General features: G+C 45.5%; 1 protein-coding gene across 1 annotated transcript in view; it reads right to left on the minus strand.

Moving 5' to 3' along the window:
- The window catches only part of LOC144799394 (asialoglycoprotein receptor 1-like), a 171761-nt gene that overhangs the window by 100934 nt on the left and 47439 nt on the right, over positions 1-23388 (minus strand). Inside the window, exons 2-3 of the mRNA XM_078670684.1 lie at positions 6280-6410; positions 3240-3300 (exon numbers count right to left, since the gene is read on the minus strand). The gene's annotated coding sequence lies outside the window, so the exon portion shown is untranslated. The remainder of the gene's footprint in view (positions 1-3239; positions 3301-6279; positions 6411-23388) is intronic.

Genomic DNA, 23388 nt, shown 5'->3' on the forward strand with positions numbered 1-23388 from the left:
GTGGAGTGTTATAGAGTGTTGTAAACTGGAATGTCATAGAATGGAGTAAAGTGTAATGGAGTAGAGTGGAGTAGAATATTGTAGAAAGGTGTGACAGAGTGGAGTAGAGTGGAGGCGATAGAGAGAAGTAACGTGGAGTGGCATAGAGTAGAGTGGAGTGACGTAGAGTGGAGTGGCATAGAGTGTAGTGGGATAGAGCGATGTGGCATTAAGTGGAGTAGAGTGGCGCAGTGTGGAGTAGAGTAGAGTGGAGTGGCATAGAGTGTTGCAGAGTTGAGTGGCATAGAGTGCAGTGTTGTACATTGTTGTACATTGGATTGTCGTAGAGTGGAGTAGGATGCCATTGAGAAGAATGGCGTACAGTGGGGTGGTGTAAAGTATTATGGAGCGTCAGAGTGGAGTAGAGTGTTCTAAAGAGAAGAAGAGTGTCGTAGAGTGGAGTGGAGTAGAGTGTCATAGAGTGGAGTGGTGTACAGTGGAGTTTAGCGGTGTAGAGTGGAGTGGCACAGACCTGAGTAGTGTAGACTGGAGTAGATTGTTTTAGAGTGAAGTGCCATAGAGTGGAGTGGAGTAGAGTGGTGTAGAGCATCATGTAGTGGAGTGGCACACACTGGCATAGAGTTGAGTGGAGTTGCATGAGTTGAGTAGCATAGATTGGAGTAGAGTGGCATAAAGTTGAGTTTCGCAGAGTGGAGTAGAGTGTTGCAGAGTGGAATGGCAATGAGTGGAATCACATAGAGTGGAGTGTTGTTGAATGAAGTGTTGTAGAGTGGAGTGGAGTGGCATGTAGTGGAATGGCATAGAGTGGAGAAAAGTGGCCTAGAGTGATATGGAGTGGTGTAGTGGGGAGCAAAGTGTTGTAGAGTGGCGTAGAATGGTGTGGCATAGAGTGGAGTAGAGTTGCATAGAGTGGAGTGGCATAGTGCGGAGGGGTGTAGAAAGGCATTGAGTGGAGTAGAGTGTCATCAGGTGGAAATGCATAGAGTTGACTAAAGTTGTGTGGAGTGTTGTAGAGAGGAGTGGTAAAAAAAGAAGTAAAGTGTCATGGAATGGAGTGTCATAGAGTGGAGTATCGTAGAGTGGAGTGTTATAGAGTGTTGTAGAGTGGAGTTTCATAGAGTGGAGTAAAGTGTCGTGGAGTAGAGTCAAGCAGTATATTGTGGAGAGGATTGGCATAGAGTGGAGTAAAGTGAAGTGGGATATGGTGGAGTGGCATAGAGTGGAGTAAAGTGAAGTGGGATATGGTGGAGTGGCATAGAGTGGAGTGGCAATAACCCAGCCACACCAATCTAAAAATATCATATCTTATTGTTATTTCGAATTAAGAAGAAGAAAGAAAAAAATATCCATAAAACGTGTGACAATAAAAAACAGCATTACCTTTATACAAAGGTAACTTATAACATTTCTAGCAATTAAAAAATGTAAAACCACATAAAAGGCAGCAAGATGGAATACAATAAGGGGGTGGGGAGGGGGGTGTAACAAGGACCCTTCAAATGTATATCATCTTCCTACAAAATGGAGTAGAGTGCATGGAGTGTCACAGAGCGGAGGGTCGTAGAGTGGCATAGATTGGAGTAGAGTGGCATAGATTGGAGTAGAGTGGCATACAGTGGAGTAGAGCGCCGTAGAGTAAAGTGTTGTAGAGTGGAGTATAGTGGAGTGGTGTGTCGTGGAGTGGCATAGAGTGAAGTGGCATAGAGTGGAGTGGAAGGGAGTGGAGTAGAATGTTGTACAGTGGAAGAGAGTAAAGTGGCATTGAGTAGAGTGTTGTAGAGTGAAGTGATGTATAGTAGCATAGAGTAGAGTATCGTAGAGTGGAGTGACATAGAGTGGAGTATGAATGGTGTGGTAGCACACTGCCATTACAGACAACACATTTTAAAATGAAATTTCCATTACATTTGCACAGATATACAGTTTTACTGATAAAACTATACAGCACAGAAATGATAAAGTGTAGAAATTGGCATCACCTAGTTTGCTGATTTGATCCTATTAAAATATTTGTCTCCACAACACTTAAGAATTAGTAAAAAAAATGTGCTTCATTTGTGCTTTCCTAATTCTGATACACTCTGAAATATTCGTACAGTTCATTTACTGGCATTTAAATGTTGTTATGTGCTACAAAACTATAACATCCCAAACCCTTTCCTTTCACAACCCTAGCACCCAGCAAGATTGTCACATAAAGTCTCTCGCTTTGCAGTCAGAGAAAGAAAAGTAAACACCAACCTCCTTCAGAAGACAGAGCCTAACATTTGGCCTCCGTCTTTGAATGAATAGCAAATTTGCCAAGATAAAAGCAAAATGCAAAGGCTTGTTTTTGCTTATGTACTTCTGAATTCCAACAAGGTTATTTCTGGGGTACTTCAGCACCCCTCCCTCCCCACTTCCTTACTTTAGGGCTTATGACGTGGGTGTGGAATGGAGGAAGAGGATTACGTTATGTCAGTAGTAAAGAGCAGTAACCAAAATAAACAAGCTTGTAGCCAGAACATTGTGTTCCTCACAGGCATGCAAGGTTAGTAGCAATGATAAGTAGAATCAGTCAAGCAGAAAGATAGGAGGCAGGAACCTCTTTCAAGAAGTACACTGTTTGCTGCTTCCTGAACTTGCTTTCAAAGAAGACAAGTGAAAACACAGGTACTCTCGTGGAGTCCCTCATGAAAAAGAAAGAAAAAGTGCCCAGAAAGCATCCATTTGTGGAAGAATACAAGGAGCCAGTCAGTGAAGTGGTAAACAGGCTATGCTCTACGGAGGAACAAAAACAAGCTGGATGGCCTAATACAAATAAAGCCAGCCAATGGAAAGTAAGCAAGTGTAGATGACAAAAGGCAAAGCCAATAGTAAGCAATGGGTGGAATGCATTCCCAAGTCCCCAATATCTCAAGCAACAGATGCGCTGTCTGGTAGTCTTCGACCTAAAAATATAAAAATGGCGCCCACGTGCGGGGAATAACTGTCCAGAGCACAAGGGATGCTGCTTTCCTTTTTCCAAACAGAGACCATCAATTTGGTGGTCTGTCTTCAGAAAATTAAAAGATTGCTGAGAGATCTGCCATGCCACCCATGGCATGATGGATCTGCCATCAATTTTTTTTTTTTACACCACAGTGAACCACCATAGAAGCGGAAGCCACTTCAACAAAGAAAGCAAGACGACTGGGTGAGAAAGTTTAAAGTCTGAAAATGACCATGAGCAAGCACTAACTGAAGCCTAAAGTACTTACAGTTACACACGACTAACACGTCTGACCAGCTCCCCACACAGCAAGAATAGCAGCATGGAACCTATTAACCAAACAGTGAAAACGAAAGCGAGACAAGCATAAAACATTATTAGGCTTTCCTGTTTTCCGTTTCTATTTTTGGTAGTGTTTTCAAGTGATTTCAATACGTTAGAAAAATAATGGTTATCAGTGGTTATACATTTTTGCGCCATTAAAAGCAACAGAAACAGTGTTTTTCCGGTGTTTATGGAACATTTTGCTTTTATTATTGCTTGCTTTCTGCACTGATAGCGCATGGTATATAGACAGTGTACGTATAGTGTATATGAGGTCCAAATAGATTTCTGAAAATTAAACTTAAAATTGTAGTACACCATACAATACTTCTTCAGTGAGTCTTTGGTCATGTGCGCGCGCTCTTTCATTCCCATGTAAACTTCTGTGAAAAGGCGCTCTCAACATTGGCACTTGAGATGGGCAACAAAACAGCCAGTACACAATTTGTTAACTCTGGCCACTGACATAGCTTTCCATTACAACACTGGTGCACTTGAAGATTGTGATTCTCAGGGCAAGTTCAGTTCTGCAACAATTGCATTGAGCTGGGTGTTTATGCCCTCAGAGTTATTGAAGTGGTCAAAAATGAAGCAGCACTTTCGAAACTACACAGGAAATTCTCCTTTACGGAAGGGATCTAGAACTTGTACAGAGTACCACAGTGAGAAGCGCAGTGAGAAGTAGAAGCGCACCCGTTGATACCGACTACATCGGCCATCATGCTCCGGGGTCACACGCTGATGGGACGAGCAGTGTGCGACCTCATTCGGACATACTATTTATACAGGCTCCCTTGAGCCGGTGGAGGTGACGACCTCGAGACAACGCACCTGCACGCCTTAAGAGGTATCTGGACCTACAAATATTTTCGGCAGCCCACGCAGCAACCCCGTGCACACGCCTAATCCCTGCTGATGAGCGTTAATGAACGCGAAACACGTGTCCAGGGATGGCAAGCACACCAGTGAACACCCTCAAGACTCAACACTCGGGTCGAAGCGCACCCGCTGATACCAACTACATCGGCCATCATGCTCCGGGGTCACACGCTGATGGGACGAGCAGTGTGTGACCTCATTCGGACATACTATTTATACAGGTTCCCTTGAGCCGGTGGAGGTGACGACCTCGAGACAACGCACCTGCACGCCTTAAGAGGTATCTGGACCTAAAAATATTTTCGGCAGCCCACGCAGCAACCCCGTGCACACGCCTAATCCCTGCTGATGAGTGTTAATGAACGCGAAACATGTGTCCAGGGATGGCAAGCACACCAGTGAACACCCTCAAGACTCAACACTCTGGTAGAAGCGCACCCGCTGATACCGACTACATCGGCCATCATGCTCCGGGGTCACACGCTGATGGGCCGAGCAGTGTGCGACCTCATTCGGACATACCACAGTGAGGTTTCATTGACTTCAAATGCCATTGGTGGTGAAGGGACATTTCTATGCATCAGTGCAACCCATTTCTCATACATTGTAAAATAAAAGTTCCTGAATTGCTCTTCAGCATTGCTTTGCTTACCAAGTGGCAAATACTCTAACATGGAACATGTTGCCGTGCCAAAGTCACTAAAGGGGTTGCCCAGCCTACTCTGCAGGAGATGTTTCACATCTACACCAATTATGCCGAACACTTGGCAGACAAGGGTGTTTTCAGACTCTAGTTTTTTAATTATGTCCACTATATCAGTTATGCTCTCCTGTAAAATTCTAAGAATGCAATAGAGTATACTTTTTTCCACATCACTATCAATATGCGACCAAAGATCCTAACATTTTTTGCCTTTGGCATCATCACTCAGGAAAAACTCTGTAAATCGTTGCCACATGTATAATATAGCATTCACAGCCCTCGGACTGAGAACAATCAGCTAAGGGACACCGTTGGGATGACTCTTTCTTTGATGCCACACAAAGCACAACATAATAAATATTTGTGTTTTAGTTCCTGTGCATAAGAAAAACAGTGCACCAGAATGGACTAAAAAGTCAATAGCATTGCTCATTAACTCTGAAGATTGTAAAGATGCTTTCAGCATACCATCTGACAAGTGGCAAGGATCTCTTACAGGGAAACACTTCAGCTCAGGTATCAATTTTGACAGGTCATCACACAAAATGTTCATATATATAAAGCTGAATCACTGCAAATACGAACAATATCACTCCAATCGTTGTTGAACTTGGAAAGAACCTTGTTTGCAGAGCATTCCAAGTGACACTGTGTTCCTTGTTTTCCAAAAGTCTGGTGTCACGTTTTCACAACTATCTGAGATGCTTGGTGATAGTGCTCTCTTCACATATACTTGTCACTATACCTTGCATTGAATTGTTAAAGCCTGAGGTGTTGGCAATTCACCTACTATCAATGCCGACTCACTAGATACTGGGGGCTAATGTATTAAGGGTTTTTACCCATTCTCTGTGAGTAAATGTGATGACACATATTAGGGAAGAGTCTTATGAAACCAGCCATTTTACAGATCAGTGCAAGAATCAAACGCAGCCAAAATATCAAATACGATTTTGATATTTCCTGATTCTCTAATAATTAAACAAGACCTAAAACATGCTTCTAAACCCTGCATCTTTAGACCAAAGACCACAAAACTGAAAAAAGCAAAAGGAAGAAGAAACAATATTTTAGTTGCATTCCTAAACAACAAAACTCAAGCAGAATAATGTTAGCCCAGTCTTTCTTACTGCTAGCTTGTATAACAAAGTTACATTGTATTGGCCCCTTCAGTAAGAACAAAATGACTCTTTCACTCTCTTTTTCCTTTCCTTGAATGGCATTTAGTTTATGGTTGTGCAGGTGTTTTTCAGTGTTTATATGTTTGCACAGGCTAGTTCTCTTTCAGTGGGGTTTTATCAGTTATTATAGGTTTAAACCTAAAACCGACAGCCTAAACATATTTTACAATAACCTGTTCCTCCTCTTAGCGCCAGCAGATGGGGCAAGTGTACCAACTCACCTTAGTCGCCGCACACAATAAATCACAGTCAAGATGCCTTTACAGGGTCGAGATTCCAGATAGGCCTCAGCGTCGTGGCATTGCAGGATCCAGAGCACAATTTTGCTTTTTGGAATGGATTCTGGTAAGCACTGCAGAACAGAGAGGATTCATGAGGGATGTTAGATGGTGAACTGAAAAACTTCACAGAGTCAAAGAAGCAAGCCTTGCTGGCAGTGGTGTAGCTAGGGGGAGCATTCGAGTTTTGGTGGCAGCGGCCATCTTGGGGCGACAACAACCCCCTCATATCCCACGCTCATCAGTGCGGCCGCAGAGACCACCACAGGCACCCAGAGGGCTAGCTACGCCACTGCACGCTGGAATTAAGCACTGGCCAGGAGGAACACTCCTCTGCACAAGGGAGCAAGGTGTTGTGAAGTTCCTGTTCCTACTAATCCGCAGGATCTGCGTGTTTGTTGGCCAACATAAACTTTGAGTGAGGTGTCTAAACTGATTCCAGGCACCCCCGCAGGATATGTTGGCCTAGAGACCAGCTAGTTCACAGTGCCAACATAAGCACCCCCTAAACTTATCAGGGAGCGAATGGTTTCTGGCAATCACTGAACATGACAACCCTGACCCCTCAGGGGTCGTGGTAACAGATCAGAACCTTTCGCTCAGTCACTCGTGCTCACTTGTGCTCAGAGAAATATACAGAGAATACACAGTGGGGCGTTTACAATATATTTATTGAACTAACATTATTCTCGTATAGACTATATGTGCTGCGATAATCAGTAGACAGAAGCAGATGAAAGTGATTACAAGCACCAAAAGAGTGAACAGTAGATACAGTTCTACCTTGGTGCTAAAACAGTGTATATATGCAGGCATATAATACAAGGTAGTAATCAGGCGTACTCCTACTATGCAAACCCTAATCTGAATGTACCTAGAGTGTGTGTGTAGGTGTGACGCCAAAAAAAAACCAAGGGACGATCTAATACCATTACCTGACTGGAGAGAATGTAGGAGCCCGTCTTCTTCATGAACTGGACACCCCCTCACAGAGATGTCAGACCGCTGCATGGTGAAGTCTAAGCATTCAGGGACCCTCGGTGTTAACTGAAGTGCCTCTTCTGCTAATCGTTATTTATAATACATGCATCCTTGTGATGTGCGTATAGATTAGTGATCTTATGGATATGTAGATAGCCCTGCTGCGCCATGGATGAAGATAGAACGACATTTGTACACAGTGTGACAAGAGGCCGTGTACATGTGTTCGAGTCATCGTGATAATGTTATGCAAAGCTGTGTAAACAAAGCAGTTTCAGAGAAACTAATCCAACATTGACGGGCACGCAAATATGTGCAAAAGGTCGCAGCACAAATGTTATTGTGCAAAATCAGGAGAATGTAGGAAAAATGTGTAACTCTGTTACTTGGGCCTAACCCAGGCACATAAAAGGCTCCAGACCCACCATGACAATATACCTTGGGCAGAGCAGCTGTGTGTCACACACATGTAGTGGTGGCCCAGCACCGTTGCCTTCCAAACAGCACCACCTGGTGCAATGCCACAAGAAAAGTACCTGGGGTAGCGCAATATTTTAGATACATCTTGTCTCATCTCATTTTGAATACAGAGTCCAAATCAGGAAAAGTGCATTTAATGTACAGATATAGATCTCAGAAAGTGGCTTTACATACAAAGGAGCCTGCCTTCCTCCTCCCCCAGAGCTGTGGAAGCGGTGTGTGCATTCTGCCAGCTGATTGGCTGACAAGAGGTGCCTGCTTCCATCATGGAACCCAACCAAGGAAAATTCACCAGGTTAGCAGAGTTTTGGACATGATGTTTTGGTTAGGAGGTGGAAAATCAGGGTACAAATGTGACAGCCTTGTTACAGATATGGGCCCTTGGATAGGTTTGGCCCAAGAGAAGAAATGCCAAGAAGTGGGGTTGTATGCAGTGGATTTCACAATAGGGTCGCACTAGCTTCCTTGTAGGCTGGTCCTGTAGGGTTTCTAATGAAGGCATGGTTGTTTCAAGGCTGGTCTTAGCAGGGGGTTACAATTCTACATGAATGTTTGCCTTGTTCTAATACATTATGCTGTTGTTTCTGAGGGTACTCTGCCAGGTCAAACGATCTTAAGTGTTGGTTAATAGAGGAGAAAAGAGGATTCTAAATGGGTGGTCTTGTCAACAAGTGTATAGATGGCTCCAAGAACTGGTTAGGGCCTAGAGAAGATCGCCCCAGAGGCAGTGCTATAATCATCCTGCGACGTTAGGGAGGAGCGTGGAGTTACAAACTATGCAAGATGTCCTGGTACTATTCAAAGCAGGGGAGGGCAGGAACCTGGGTTGCCTGGGCAAGAGAAGATGGAGAAAAGATACTGGCAAGGTCTGCATTTAAAAGCAAATTGAACCAGTGACAAAATGTCCACTATCTGGGTGGTTAACAGTGTTCTAACCCAAATGCCCAAGAACGTTGAGGACGAATAATGGCCAATCTCCCTTTTAATGCACATTGTTCACCACTGATTGGTATTGTGAGAACGCTTGTGTCTAAATCTTGTGCAGCTACTTTCTCTATTAGTTTTATGACATGCACCAAAAGGGAGATCATATTCCACTGCAGATGTGGAATCATATACCCACCAATGGCCGTTCTATTCCAATCAACTGTTGTCCTATACCCAAGAAGTGTCACCATACCAATGTCCTTTCATACACCAGGAAGGTTCATCCCTAGACTTAGGGTGTCCCATCATTTGTTGAAAAGTGTAATCTGGCGTCGCATCAGTAATCTCGGTGATGATTTTATGAACGATGCCGAAGATGATTCCGCAGTAATGTTATTGATAATGTCCTTTAAGATCTCCCGTAGAACCAGAGTGCAAGTCATGGTTGATGGCCATGTCTGTGCCTAGTACTCATACCTGCCCTACCTACATGTCATGACTTGTGGCCATGTCTGTGCCTAGTACTCATACCTGCCCTACCTACAGGTCATGACTTGTGGTCATGTCTGTGACTAGTACTCATACCTGCCCTACCTACAGGTCATGACTTGTGGCCATGTCTGTACATAGTACCTATATCTGTCCTACCTACAGGTCATGACTTGTGGCCATGTCTGTACATAGTACCCATATCTGTCCTACCTACAACCCATGGCTTGTGGCCATGGCCTGAAGCAGTCCCCTTAATTAAAGAGGGCTTATCCCATGCTCGGAACCTCTGAAGACAGGAACACCGATGGGCGTTATAATTTTTTCCCCCAATTTTTTCACAAAATCACAGGTCCATCTACAAATTTGCAGCAAAATTGGAAAAAAGCGCAGTCTCTCAGGCTTGTTTTTAATAAAGCCACCGGGTGGGCCAGGTCCTGAGGGAATTTGAATTTGAAGGTATTTATAAAGCGCTCTGTGGCCAAGCGGCTTCCTGGCGCTGTGGGACAGTCTTTTACAGGTGAGCGTAGCGCCAGGGAGAGAGTTTAATCAGAGAATGCTTGGGAGAACAGGTGGGGTTTGAGGGATTTGCGGAAGTGAAGATAGACGGTAATGGATCTAATGGTCAGTGGGAGGCTGTTCCAAAAGCGGGGAGCCAAGATGGAGAATCTAGAGCCACCTACTCTGGACTTGCGGAAACGAGGAACACAGAGGAGTGCCTGGCTAGAAGAACGGAGGTTACGGGAAGGTAGATAGTGGGTGATCATGTTGTTAATAAAAGCAGGGGCCGTGCGAGCCCGGGCTATGAAGACCCAGCAGCCCATCTTGAAGAGGGTTCTCTGCAGGATAGGGAGCCAATGAAGGGACCTAAGAAGAGGAGTAGTATGATGAAATTTGGGAAGCCGATAGATAAGGCGAGCGGCCTGATTCTGGATGGACTGGAGGCGTCGCAACTCGTAGGAGGGTATATCCGCGTACAAGCAGTTCCCGTAGTCCACCCATGAAAGGACCATGGCCAAAACGATAATCTTGAGGGCATCAAAAGAAAAAGAACGGGAAATCTTACGGATAGTCCTTAGGGACAAGAAACAGGATGAAACCACAGAGCTGACCTGGGGGCGCATGGAGAGGTCCTGGCTGATTTTAATTCCCAGGGTTCTGACTGAAACAGAGGGAACTGGGGGGGGACCAAGAATGGAAGGCCAGAAGGCAGGGGTCCATGGACTGGAAGAACCCCCGGTCAGGATCAGCTCCGTCTTATCCGGATTCAGTTTTAGGTGGTTTTGGTTCATCCAATCAGAAATAAAAATGAGTGTAGTTTGAAATTTAAGAAGGGAGTCCGAATCGTGGGAAAGGTCAAAGACAAGCTGAAGGTCGTCAGCGTAGATGTATACGGAGACCTCCATGTTTGACAGAGAAACAATAAGGGGATAGATATAAAGGTTAAAGAGGAGGGGAGAAAGAGAGGAACCCTGGGGGACCCCACAGGACACCAAGCGTGAGGGGGCAGAGAAACCAGAGAGACAGACAGCCTGCGTCCGGCCTTCGAGAAATGAGGCGAGCCAGGAGAAAGCGGTGCCATGAATGCCAGCTGCCCTGACACGGTCGAGAAGGATGGAATGGTCGACCGTGTCAAAAGCAGCTGACAAGTCAAGAAGCACCAAGGCTTGGGGGGAGTTGGAATCAGCCTTACTCTTCAGTTCGTCCAGTACCGAAAGGACCACAGATTCGGTCGAATGGACCGGACGAAAGCCAGCTTGACGGGAGGCCAGAAGATGGTTGTCCTCGATGTAGGCCGAAAGACAGGAAGTGATGTGGCTCTCCAGGATTTTGCCTAAGTAGGGGAGCAAGGAAATGGGCCTGAAGTTGGCAGGAATAGTGGGGTCGGAGCCGGGCTTTTTTAAAATGGGGATAACTGTAGCCGATTTGAAAGAAACCGGAACTGTGCCCTGAGAGATGGAGGCATTAAGAAGGGAAATGGGGGATCAGGGCAGCCAGATAACAGTTCCCTTAAAATGAGGGCCGGTCCATAGTCGGCAGGGGAGCCTGACTTGACTTTCTTAAGCAGAACAAGGAAGGATTCCTTCGAAATGGGTGGGAAATGGTGGAGAGAAGAGGACAAGGGAGGGAGGGAAGGAGGGGGAAGGGACAAAGAAGGCTGGGGAATGTTCCGTTTAATGTTGGCGATCTTCTCAAAAAATAAATCATTCAAGGAGAGGCAAAGGGGTTGGGATGGGACAGGATGGGAATTGACTCTATCGGATGCCGCCAAATTGTGGACAATAGAGAAAATCTTCTTAGGTTTATTGGCTGCTAACAGTATTTTTCCAGAGAAGTATTCTAGTTTGGCCGAAAGAATGGCTCTCTTATAGTTGTTAAGGAGAGAACTATATCGAGCTCTCAGAGAGGGGCAGTAGTGGCGTCTCCACTGTCGTTCTGACTGTCTCAGGGCCAATTTAAGGGTTTTGAGATTGTCAGAAAACCACTTATTGGCTTCATGGAGGCGACACGCCTTGACCCTCCTGAGGGGGGCAACCAGGCCGCAAGTGAGGTACTGGGTTTTTAAGAACCGGCACAGAACCGGTAACCCAGCGGTGCCAGGGAATCAACACCCAGAGACCTCGGGTTCTCCTGAGTCAGACCTACAGAAACTCAGAGTCTTCGAGGTGAAGTCAAAGATTAGTTTATTGGCTGCAACCAAGGTAACAGGGTCCTAGAAGTACAATACGGGTATATTCTCAGGAGACTGCACACTTTCACGAAGTCAGGCTTCTCTCTTTATACATGATTTTCAGCCTTGGGCAAAACATTCCTTGAATTCGTGGTATTTCATTTATAGTTACTGGTTACAAAAGAAAAGCAGAGTCATGATGACATGTACATATTTCATGTCGTGCTGCCCATAACAAATCATCCGGCAAGGCCCAACATTTCATCAGATATCGCTGGACCCCCAATAAAAACGGTCACCTCCCCATCATAAAGCAAGTAAAGAAAAGGAGTGGAGAAAAAGATGTGAGCGAGATATGGCAGGTGTGCGTGCTCAAATGGTTTTAAAGCTGGTTGAGCCTGGATGCTATCTTGCTCGGCCACTGGGAGGGAACTGACCTAACGAGTTCGGCCTGGGGCAATGGTTCTAACTTGTACTGAGGTCAGGGAGAAGTCGATTAAGGAGTATGTGTCCTTGTGGAATCAAATTCAACTGGATTAAGGCCTATGTAAAGGGCAACATGTAAATGGGAGCTAAGGGTTCAGAATGTAAATGACGATTTCGAGGTGAAATCGTCACTCGAATACGCCGAAAATACATGTACATGATGTACTCGTCATTCTCGGTCTTTTGATACCAAATTCGTCCTATTTCGACAAAGTTTTTATTCTCGAGTCCAGTACTATTATATGAATCCAGATTTTCAGAACCACAGACCCTCCTTTTGCCCTTACATAGGCAATTAATCTATCCTCATGTTAGTCTGAGTCCAGATCTATATTCCTAAAGTCATTGAGATGTTGCTGTAACATCATTCTAGTGCTTAGTTCATTTCTTGACACAGGCTTCCTTACACATGATGTAGCACAGAGGCCACATATTGCAGGAGCACACTGTATGCATAGACAGAACAGAAAAAGAATGGCTAAGACCATCCCAATGACCATCAGAATTTTCCATCCCCAGGCAGATATCAGTTCCCAGAACCATCCCATTAGCGACCAATCTCCTTTATCCACATGAATAGATTCGGAAATCTTATGTAGTTTGGAGATGGCCCTGTACACTGTTGGAGCATTATCTGGGATGAAAATGCAACAACTGGACTGGATCAATTTGCATACTCCACCTCGGTCCGCAAGTATTACATCCAAAGCGACCCGGTTCTGAAGGGTCATAAGTCGATCCGACTGGAGCTCAGCAGTCAGGTTACTAAGGGCACCAGCAGTTTCAGTCACGGTGGATTCAACTACCCTTGTCAATTGCCTTATGTTCCTGCTGTTAGCCATGGCTCCACAGAACGGCAGAAAACCCATTGCAAAGTCACCAAATTCTTCTTTACTCAAAACACCTCTAACTACCCTTGTCCGATGGTAATCCGCCGCTGCTGTGTAGGTGGGAGGTAACAGGAATGAAACAAAACATGAGCCCGAGAAGTCAGGGGGCAACCATGTATAGGCTCTATCATGGCAGATGAAATAAGTACCCTTAGCGGCTAAAAACGCAGGGGAAGTCTGAGATCCAAAAACATACGTTTCTGTACAGACACTCTTCCCTAGCTGAGCTCTGGGATTCTTGCCAATACCTTGCAGACACAGGTGACCTTGATGGGGTACGATCCAGATAGGGGACGATCTCTTGGCTTGCTGTTTCTCACTTAATGTAGTGCCATATCCGGTCACGTTCCAACCTACATATGCAAGTATCTCATCATCCGGGGTATCTTCGTAAGAAGTTACTTCCTTGATCATGTCAACTATACCTTTGACTAGGGCGCTAGTTTTGAGGTTGTCTTTTACAGAACGTAGGGGTTGGATTTCTCGTGCATATATGAACATTGTCCTATATGCTCATACTGAACCATTGTGACTAAATGGCAGGACCAAATAGGGGATACCTTTGTCCGTTGTGTGAGGCATGAGACCACACACCCAACAGTTAGTTGTGTTCATTACAAGTTGGTGTTGGTGTAATAACTGAACAAAGGAGTTATTAATGAACTCTAATCTCCTATTTGATTCGTGGTCAGGCAGAGGGTGGAAAGAATGAGAGGAAACAGTAGGAGGAGGTATGGGTGATGTAGTGGGCGCAAATGTCACATGAAAAGAGAATAAAACATAGCTTATCAAAAAGACCATTACGCTGAATAGCATAAAAATACACACTATTATAAAACTTTTCTTCGTCATCGTGTTAGAAAGTCTCTGCTTAAAGTTCATTTGTTTGGCAGGCCTCTCCACATCAGGAAACTCCATCCTCTCTAAGGTGCTGCCCGCGGTGGTAGGTTGTCTCTGCTAAAGGATGCTTCCGTCAGTCTAGGGCAACTCCCTTGGACCAACCAGAACCAACGACCTAACGTCGTCAGCTGCACCCAAAAGTCTTTAATCAACCGCGACCCTAGCAGCGGAACCCGGATGGCGGTTCGAAAAAAACAAAAATAAGCAAGTTACCTAGATGGGAGATCTGCGCTTTTTTTAAAAAAGGATTTGGGGAAAAGACACATTTTATTAGTTCATGGGGTTTTCTCTCGAATCACAAAAGGAATCACTTTTAATTAGTCTGTTTTTCTTGGTCGTAAATTGTAGCGTCTTTTCCCGGGTACTGTCTGGTCCAGAAATAGTAGTTCAGGTTCCACAGAGTTCAATTATTCTGGTGGTGGCACAGTTTCTCGAAAAATGTTCTCGCTTTCACAGTCAGGGTTAGTTTCTTTTACACGTTCATCAGTTGTGCGCTCTGAGTCAGTGCCTCCTTTCTGGACCCATTGGTCATGTGGCAGAGGGAAGGGTATCTTCTTACAATGGATCCCGTGGACCCAATTGGCCTTCCCCTCCACCCTAACAGCCGACCTTGTAGACAGGAGGACGAGGTGAGGCCCGGTCCATCTGGGCTGGTCGTTTCTTGTTCTTTGAAAGTTGCGGACTAGGACCCATGAACCGGGTTCAATGGAGTGACCCGGAGTCTCAGTGACCGGAGGCAAGGTGTTGTGGACCTGTTGATATAAAACACGCAATTTAGCCGTCAATTCATACAAGTAATCAAGCAAAATAGGGTGTTGCAGCTCGCTGAATTTCGTGGGCCTAGGCACTCCCCATATGTTGGCTGGCCGACCAAAGATGATTTCATAGGGGCTCAGTTTCACTCGCGAATGCACAGTCATTCTGGTGGATAGGAGTGCTAAGGGTAGAGCGTCAGGCCATTTAAGAGCTGTGCTCGCTTGGATTTTGGCCAATTTAAGTTTAAGTGTGCCATTGTAACATTCTACTAATCCAGCTGATTGGGGGTGATTTGCAGCGTGGAACTTCTGCCTAATGCCTAGCCCTTCACACACTCTTTTCATCACACGACCCACAAATTCACTTCCGTTGTCAGACCAGACCATTCTAGGCATTCCAAACCTGGGGAAGAACTCTTTTACAAGGGCTTTCGCTGTGGACAAGGCAGTATTGTCTTTTAGGGGATAGGCTTCTACCCATTTTGAGAAGGCACAAACAACCACAAGCACGTATTTTAAGTTGTTGCACCTCTCCATGTGTATGAAATCTAGCTGCAAAACCTCGAACGGATACGTAGGAGGTGCAAAATGACCAGCTGGAGTTGGGGTTCCCCTACCAGGATTGTGTTTCAGACATACCATGCAATTCTTGACAACGTTCTCTGCACACTTGGGAATCCCTGAATTCTTCCATACTGGGGCCAACAACTCGCAAATCCCTTTTGCGCTGATATGGGCCATTCCATGAGCCATTGTAACCACTGCAGGCACGTATGCATCGGGTAACAACCATCTCTGTTGCTCTGTCAATTCAATCCAACAACCATTTGCATCCATTCTCCCTGTACTTTCTCTCCACATGCTTAACTCTTTCTCCGGGGCCTCAGCTTGGATGGACTTCACACTTTCTATCGTGTCTTCACATATTCCAACATCACCAGTCCATCTTTCTGGGCTCGCAACATACATTCGGCTCATCACATTCTTTGCAGTTTCCTTCGCGGTTTCATCAGCAAATGCATTTCCACGACCAACATCATCAGTTACTTTCTTGTGAGCACTACATTTCACGATCGCTATTTGCAGGGGCAACGTCAGTGATTCAAGAAGCTCATTCACCAACTGACCATGCTGAATCTTAGCTCCATGCGAAGTCAGGAACCCACGTTCTCTCCACAATCGTCCAAAACTGTGAGCCACTCCAAAAGCGTACTGGCTGTCGGTATAGACAGTCACTTTCATTCCTTTAGACAATACACATGCTCTCGTCAGTGCAACGAGTTCTGCGGCTTGAGCTGAACCATGTGGTATTCGCGCAGTTTCAATGACTGTGTGCAAAGTTGTGACAGCATATGCTGTAGTCACGTTACCATTTGGGAGCTTAAAGCATGAACCATCCACCTATAATGTACCATCACATTCAGCAAGAGGAGTGTCGAACAAATCAACTCTCCCTTTCGTCTCTTCCTCTGTTCTAAGAAAACAATCATGCTGTTCTAAAGCATCTGATTCCTCTGCAATTGGTAACAATGTGGCTAGGTTCAAGGTACTGCACCTTTTTATGTGCACATGGCTCGCTAGCAGCGTCAATTCGTAACTGGACAGTCGAGCACTAGTTAAGTGCTGTGTCTTGGTCCTATTTAACAATGTGTCTACTGCATGCGGGACCATCACGATTAGTGTATTATTCATTACTAGACCAGCAGACTGTCGAATGGAAACAGCTGCTGCTGCTGTGGCCCTTAAACAACTTGGCAATGCTCGTGCTACCGGATCCAAAGTTGACGAAAAATAGGCGCATGGCCGCTGTCTATCTCCGAATAACTGAGTCAGTACAGACAATGCACAGCCTTCCTTCTCGTGGACATACAATGTGAAAGGCTTACTGTAGTTGGGGGTACCTAACACAGGGGCCGAACATAATGCTGTGCGTAATTCGAGAAAACTTTTCTGACATTCTTCCGACCAAGGAATGGGATTGGGTGTATTTTTACACGTTAATGCCACCAAGGGTTTGGCTAATAACGAAAAATTTGGAATCCACTGTCTACAGTACGATGTAATGCCCAAGAAAGCACGTACTTCTCTCTGTGTTCTTGGCACACTCAATTTTGCTATTGCCTGAATTCTTTCTGGGGTCAGTTTCCTTCCCTCCTTCGATAAGAGATGACCTAAGTAGGTCACTTCTTGTCGGCAATATTGAAGCTTGGAAAGTGACACCTTGTGATGCAAATCACATAGATGACGCAATAATGACAACGTGGCCATTTTGCAAATTTTCTCAGTATCCGCAGCGATGAGCAAATCGTCCACGTACTGTACGAGAGTGGCACCTTTGGGCAAAACCATTGTGTCAAGCTGACGTTTCAGAGCTTGACTGTATATTGAGGGGCTTTCACAGTAGCCTTGAGGAGCGCGTTTAAAGCGGAAGCTTCGACCTCCTAAACTAAAGGAAAAAATATCCCTGCTTTCCTCAGCAATCGGGATACTGAAGAAAGCATTCTTCAGGTCAATCACCGAAAACCAGGAGGCAGAGGCTGGAATCATAGTCAATAATGTGGTAATGTCGGGGACAACTGGGAATTGTGGCACAACAATTTTATTCACCTCTCTAAGGTCAATCACGAATCTGTACACAGGTGGCTGAGAAGGGTCAGTTCATTTTAAAACAGGCAGAACAGGACTATTGCAAACATTGCCTCGTGTTTCTTCAATCACATCCTTTTCAATTATTCGTAAACGATCGCTAGCAAAGCTCTTTCACCCTCATTAGATATTCTGTATTGGGGAATTCGTGGCATTCTGACATTCGACTTCAATGTTACAACATATGGTGGAATTTCTAAAAGACCTACATCATTTGGACCAGTAGCCCAAAGAATATCTGGGAGAATCGACAATTCTGCTGGAAGTGCATTTCTCGACAAATACATGGGAGAAACCACTTTCTTACCTAAAGTAAGTTGTACTCCTGAAGGAGAACAGTACAAAGTCGCATACAATCTTTTTAGCAAATCTAATCCTAGTAAATTTTCACCATAACCTGTTGTCAAAATAAGGGGTGCTTCGAATTCACAAGGACCAACAGAAAGAGATAAAGGGTCAGAAATCGGATTTCTAACTGGGGCGCCAGAAAAACCTACAGAAACGTTCATTTTGCCAGACAAAGGTGCGCCAGGGAGTTTGGAGTGCATAATAGAACTCTTTGTAGCACCAGTATCCAACAGAAAAGGTTCTGACACACCTGATGTAATCACCTCAACGTAAGGTCCACTCTGATCTGCTGGAACTGAAACGACTCCCTCTCTTTGTCTATGGCTGTCCTAGCAATCCTCATTTTCCCACTGCTCATTTTCTGTGTAATACTCATCAACGTAGTATTGAGCTGTCCTGTCAGATACGTTATTTTGCTGATCAAACCTGTTCATAGAGTTTTGTGGTGGAAGGGGACGCGCGTCCTGAGGGGCGTTTCCACGCCCTCTACCTCTAGGCGCTTGCTGACTGCCACGACCTCTTACACCAGAAATTCCATTTGCACGTTGTGGTAGGGCAGGACAGTTATACTTGTAATGACCCTCCTGTTTGCAATATAAACACTGGTTAGGACCTACGCGGGGTTGAGTGTAATCGAATCTTTGCAAGTTTCTCTGATATTGTTGAGGCTGCTGAAAAGTATTCTGGTAGTGATTCTGGCCATTATTATGTTGATTACCACCACCACGTGGCGGATAGGCTTGCTGTAGCAAAACCTTCGTTTTGAGTTCTCTAGTTTTCTTTTCTACTTTATCTTTCTCATCTTTGTCTCTATTCTCGTAGTACTGTGCGGTAGCTAATATCTGGGCTGAAGATGAGACTGCCCAAGAACTTTCTGAATCTTTTAATTTCCTACACAATTCTGGAAGCAGATTGTGCACGAATTTATCGACAAACAATCTCTGACCACCTTCTGTGGTCATATCTTGACCGCTGTGGTCAATGAATGTTTCTTCAAATCTGGTGAAGAAATCTGAAACAGTTTCTTCTTTCTTTTGCTTGCATGCAGATAACTTATCCCAATTTACGCGTATTGCAGGCATTATCGTTTTCATGTAATCTACTATTCTACCAGGTAGTTCTGCTATCAGAGGCTCAGGCTTGGCACCACCAACTTGTCGTGCATCTGCAGCAGTAATATTAGCCCACGTGTCACCTAATTCCTGGTCATGATCTACTTGACGAATTTTACCCCATAAAGGCTGTGGAACAACGTTCCCAAATAACATATCGATATCGGCCAAATTCATTATACATGACCCAGCAGTTTGCGACAATTCTTTATAGTACCCTGCAGGATTTTTACGCGGATCTGGTAATGTTTGTTTGAGTGCTAAAACTTCAGCTCGCTTCCATGGGACATGTACCCATACACGGTGAAAGTGTGGCAGGACAGGTGGGACAGCGGTCGCGTCACCCTCTCTCCACTGTGGGGGAACTTCTCTCATAGGGTATTGTCGTGCCTTTTTCCTACTAGATGCACTAGATTCCGATGGTGACCCAGAACTGTTTCCCTTACTTCGATATGATAATAACATTTGAACTGCCTTTTCCACATCGGGACCTACAATCATACCCTCTCCAAACTTAAATCGTACACGACACATCTCTTGAGGGATGCATTCTTGATCATTGTCTTCTAAATCCTCGCCAAGAAAGACACACATCTGTTCGAAAACATATCTCTGTGTCGCTGCTTCCCATTGATGGAAGACTTCCATGACAGACTGTACATCATATTTTGCAGTGTCCATGACCCATTTCCGAGCTAAACTATTCAGGGAATCTCTCTCTTGATAATCAGGCAGTTGACTTCGCAACTGTCTTCTTCCTATGTTAGGGGTCGTAGCAGGCGATCCGAAAAGAGGTAAAAGAAGATTAGTAACAGTGCTGGCCATTTTCTGCCGAATGGAAGGTGAAACTGAAGGACAAACAGATGGAAAAACGGGGTGAGATAAGGCGGGGGTAGAGATGGCAGAAGAGGTATCAGGGAAAATAGATGTGGTACTAGGCAGAATCGTAGAGGGAGCATTAGGAGATGTAAAAAGTACAGTAGGCAAAATCGTAGAAAACACAGGTGAAACAGAAGTGGTCGGTGGGCCTGGAGGAGGCTGCACCGAAGAAGTAGGAGCCAGCTGAAGAACAGCTGGTGAGTGCTGTGGAAGAGCAGGAGGCGCAGCTTGTGCAACTAAAGGTTGCGGGGGTGATGTGGCATTCTGCGCATAGGGGGGTGGTGAAGTTAATAATTGCGACATTAATGGGTCTTTTTCACGCTCTTTTGCTGCCTCTTGCTGAAGAGATGGCAAAACTGGATAACACTTATCTATTGCCATTTTACGTTGCCTGTGCAACTGCTCATTTATCTGCTCTTCTTCATTATCTTTAAACTGCACGGCTGCTTGCATTACCGAAAGTCCCCCTTCTCTCTTATTTTTCTTAGCGAATTTAATTTCTTTTTGTTTGGCTTCTTTGCGCCATAAGCGGAAAGAGTCAAACATCGCCGGCCGGGCTTTCTTTTTGAAGAGTTTAACTTCAAGGTTGTCTAAGATTTCAGAATCAAAGCTACCATATTGGGGCCATTTTAAAACACCATCTTTCCTAGTGTATTTAATCCATACTTCGTTGTAAACGATGGGGCCTACCCCATGTTTAACATATAGCTCGTAAGTCGGAGTTCCAACTGGAGGAACCGGACATGAGTCCTCCAATCGGGAGTCCCTATTATTACTACCAAGACAAAATAAATTCCCAAGTCTAAGACTAGGCATCCTCGCTCTCTAGTCTAGTTCCAAAACTTCAAAGGATTTATCGGTTACGATATTTCTCGTGAATACACGAGTCCTTCGGTTATGGTGCTTGCAAGTACCAATACAAAACCTTTTGTATCCCAAAGATACCACCAAGTAAGTCCAACTAAGGACTGGGAGACGCGCCACTTATACTTAACTGAAAATATCGATGGCGTCACCAGAAGACTCGTCTCAGTGTTTCGCTCTACCGAAAACTTCAAGGGTCCAACATCAGTGCGATAGCCAGGGCAGCAGTCCTTGTAGCCGTCGGGAAGCGGGGAACCTCGCAGCAAAGACCTTCGGACCACGTCGACATGCAGGGGTCGATGAGGTGGTGGGCCCTCCTCCGGAATTTCCACACGAAGCTCCTCACGATCTTCAGGCTGACTGGTACCACTGGAATCGGCCCACGTTGGGCGCCAATTGAGGTACTGGGTTTTTAAGAACCGGCACAGAACCGGTAACCCAGCGGTGCCAGGGAATCAACACCCAGAGACCTCGGGTTCTCCTGAGTCAGACCTACAGAAACTCAGAGTCTTCGAGGTGAAGTCAAAGATTAGTTTATTGGCTGCAACCAAGGTAACAGGGTCCTAGAAGTACAATACGGGTATATTCTCAGGAGACTGCACACTTTCACGAAGTCAGGCTTCTCTCTTTATACATGATTTTCAGCCTTGGGCAAAACATTCCTTGAATTCGTGGTATTTCATTTATAGTTACTGGTTACAAAAGAAAAGCAGAGTCATGATGACATGTACATATTTCATGTCGTGCTGCCCATAACAAATCATCCGGCAAGGCCCAACATTTCATCAGATATCGCTGGACCCCCAATAAAAACGGTCACCTCCCCATCATAAAGCAAGTAAAGAAAAGGAGTGGAGAAAAAGATGTGAGCGAGATATGGCAGGTGTGCGTGCTCAAATGGTTTTATGGCTGGTTGAGCCTAGATGCTATCTTGCTCGGCCACTGGGAGGGAACTGACCTAACGAGTTCGGCCTGGGGCAATGGTTCTAACTTGTACTGAGGTCAGGGAGAAGTCGATTAAGGAGTATGTGTCCTTGTGGAATCAAATTCAACTGGATTAAGGCCTATGTAAAGGGCAACATGTAAATGGGAGCTAAGGGTTCAGAATGTAAATGACGATTTCGAGGTGAAATCGTCACTCGAATACGCCGAAAATACATGTACATGATGTACTCGTCATTCTCGGTCTTTTGATACAAAATTCGTCCTATTTCGACGAAGTTTTTATTCTCGAGTCCAGTACTATTATATGAATCCAGATTTTCAGAACCACACAAGGTGCGGACAGCCAGGTGTTGACAGCATCGACTTGATGATCAAGGGAGAGATCAGATAGGTTGGGGAGGGAAGTCGCCAGAGAAGAGCAGAGAGTGTTGAAATCCACCCGGTTCCAGTTCCGTGCCAAGATGTTTTTAGGCAGAGGGGGCTTATCAACTACTCCAAGGTTGATGGAAAAGGAAATGAGCGAGTGGTCCGACCAAGTACAGGGAAGGATGGTGGTGGACGATATGGTCCGGCTAGCCGACCATAACTGGTCGAGAATATGGCCATGTACGTGAGTGGGGGAGTGAAAGTGAGATATGAAGTTGAGGCCGCACAGAGTGTCAGAGAGATCTTCCATGGGGTCTCCAGGCCAGTAGTTGAAATCGCCTAATAAAAGAACTGAAGAGTTGTTGACCACGAGAGTGGCCAGCAGCTCTTGTAGTGCAGGCACAAAGTAGGGCATAGTCTGGTGGGGACGATATAGAAGGACAACAGTGAGGGGGACCGGGAGATTCATTGATCGGGCCACTATAAGGTCAACATTAGGTATGGGGAGATAGGGAAGTGGTTGGAACTGAAGATGGGATCGGGTGATCATGGCCACGCCCCCGCCGACCTTCCCGTTGGGGCGATCAGCCCGAAGGGCGTAGTAGGAGTCGGGGAGCGCGGATAAAACATTAGGCAGTGAATCCGCAGAGAACCAGGTTTCCGTAAGAAACAGGAAATCTGTAATCTCAGTGTCCCAGAGATTGAAAAGTTCCAGCTGGTGTCTGGCCGCTGAACGGGTGTTTAGGAGGTAGGCTGAAGCCGTAATGGGCAGACAGGAAGAGGGAGGGGGAGGGGAAGAGGGAAAAAGAAGGGGAGCCAAAGGAACATCTGACAGAGACCCAAGCAAGGGGGCCGGAGGGGGGGGGAGAGGGGCAGAGATTTCATGAGCAGAGATGCGCTCAAGTGTGGAAGGACTAAGGGGCCAGTTGCCTTGAAGAGCAGAGAGATCTGCAGAAGTGTAGATTAAAAATGGAGTAGGGTCTATGGCCCCGGGTCCCGACCGGTCGCGGACGGGCGCAGACAGGCGCCTATGTAGGCAGCAAGGGGGAGGAGTCGCGTCCCTCCGTTCAAGCGGCACAGAATCGCCGTGACGGACCGGGGACCGATCAGGTGGGTACAGAGGGGAAACAAGTGCAAACCAAAATGTTTAAAATTCTGCAAACAAATTCACCCCCCAGTTGTTTTAAAAAGTAAATTAGCACCAAAGCGCTACACAAGATTATAAAAAGATTTTAAGGCTAGACGGTTTTTAAATCAACCGCACTAGCGCCTGACTCTCGTTGTAATGCACCACTCGCTACCAGCGCCAGGCT

The sequence above is a fragment of the Lissotriton helveticus genome, chromosome 12, assembly GCF_964261635.1.
Source record: "Lissotriton helveticus chromosome 12, aLisHel1.1, whole genome shotgun sequence".
Classification (NCBI taxonomy): domain Eukaryota; kingdom Metazoa; phylum Chordata; class Amphibia; order Caudata; family Salamandridae; genus Lissotriton; species Lissotriton helveticus.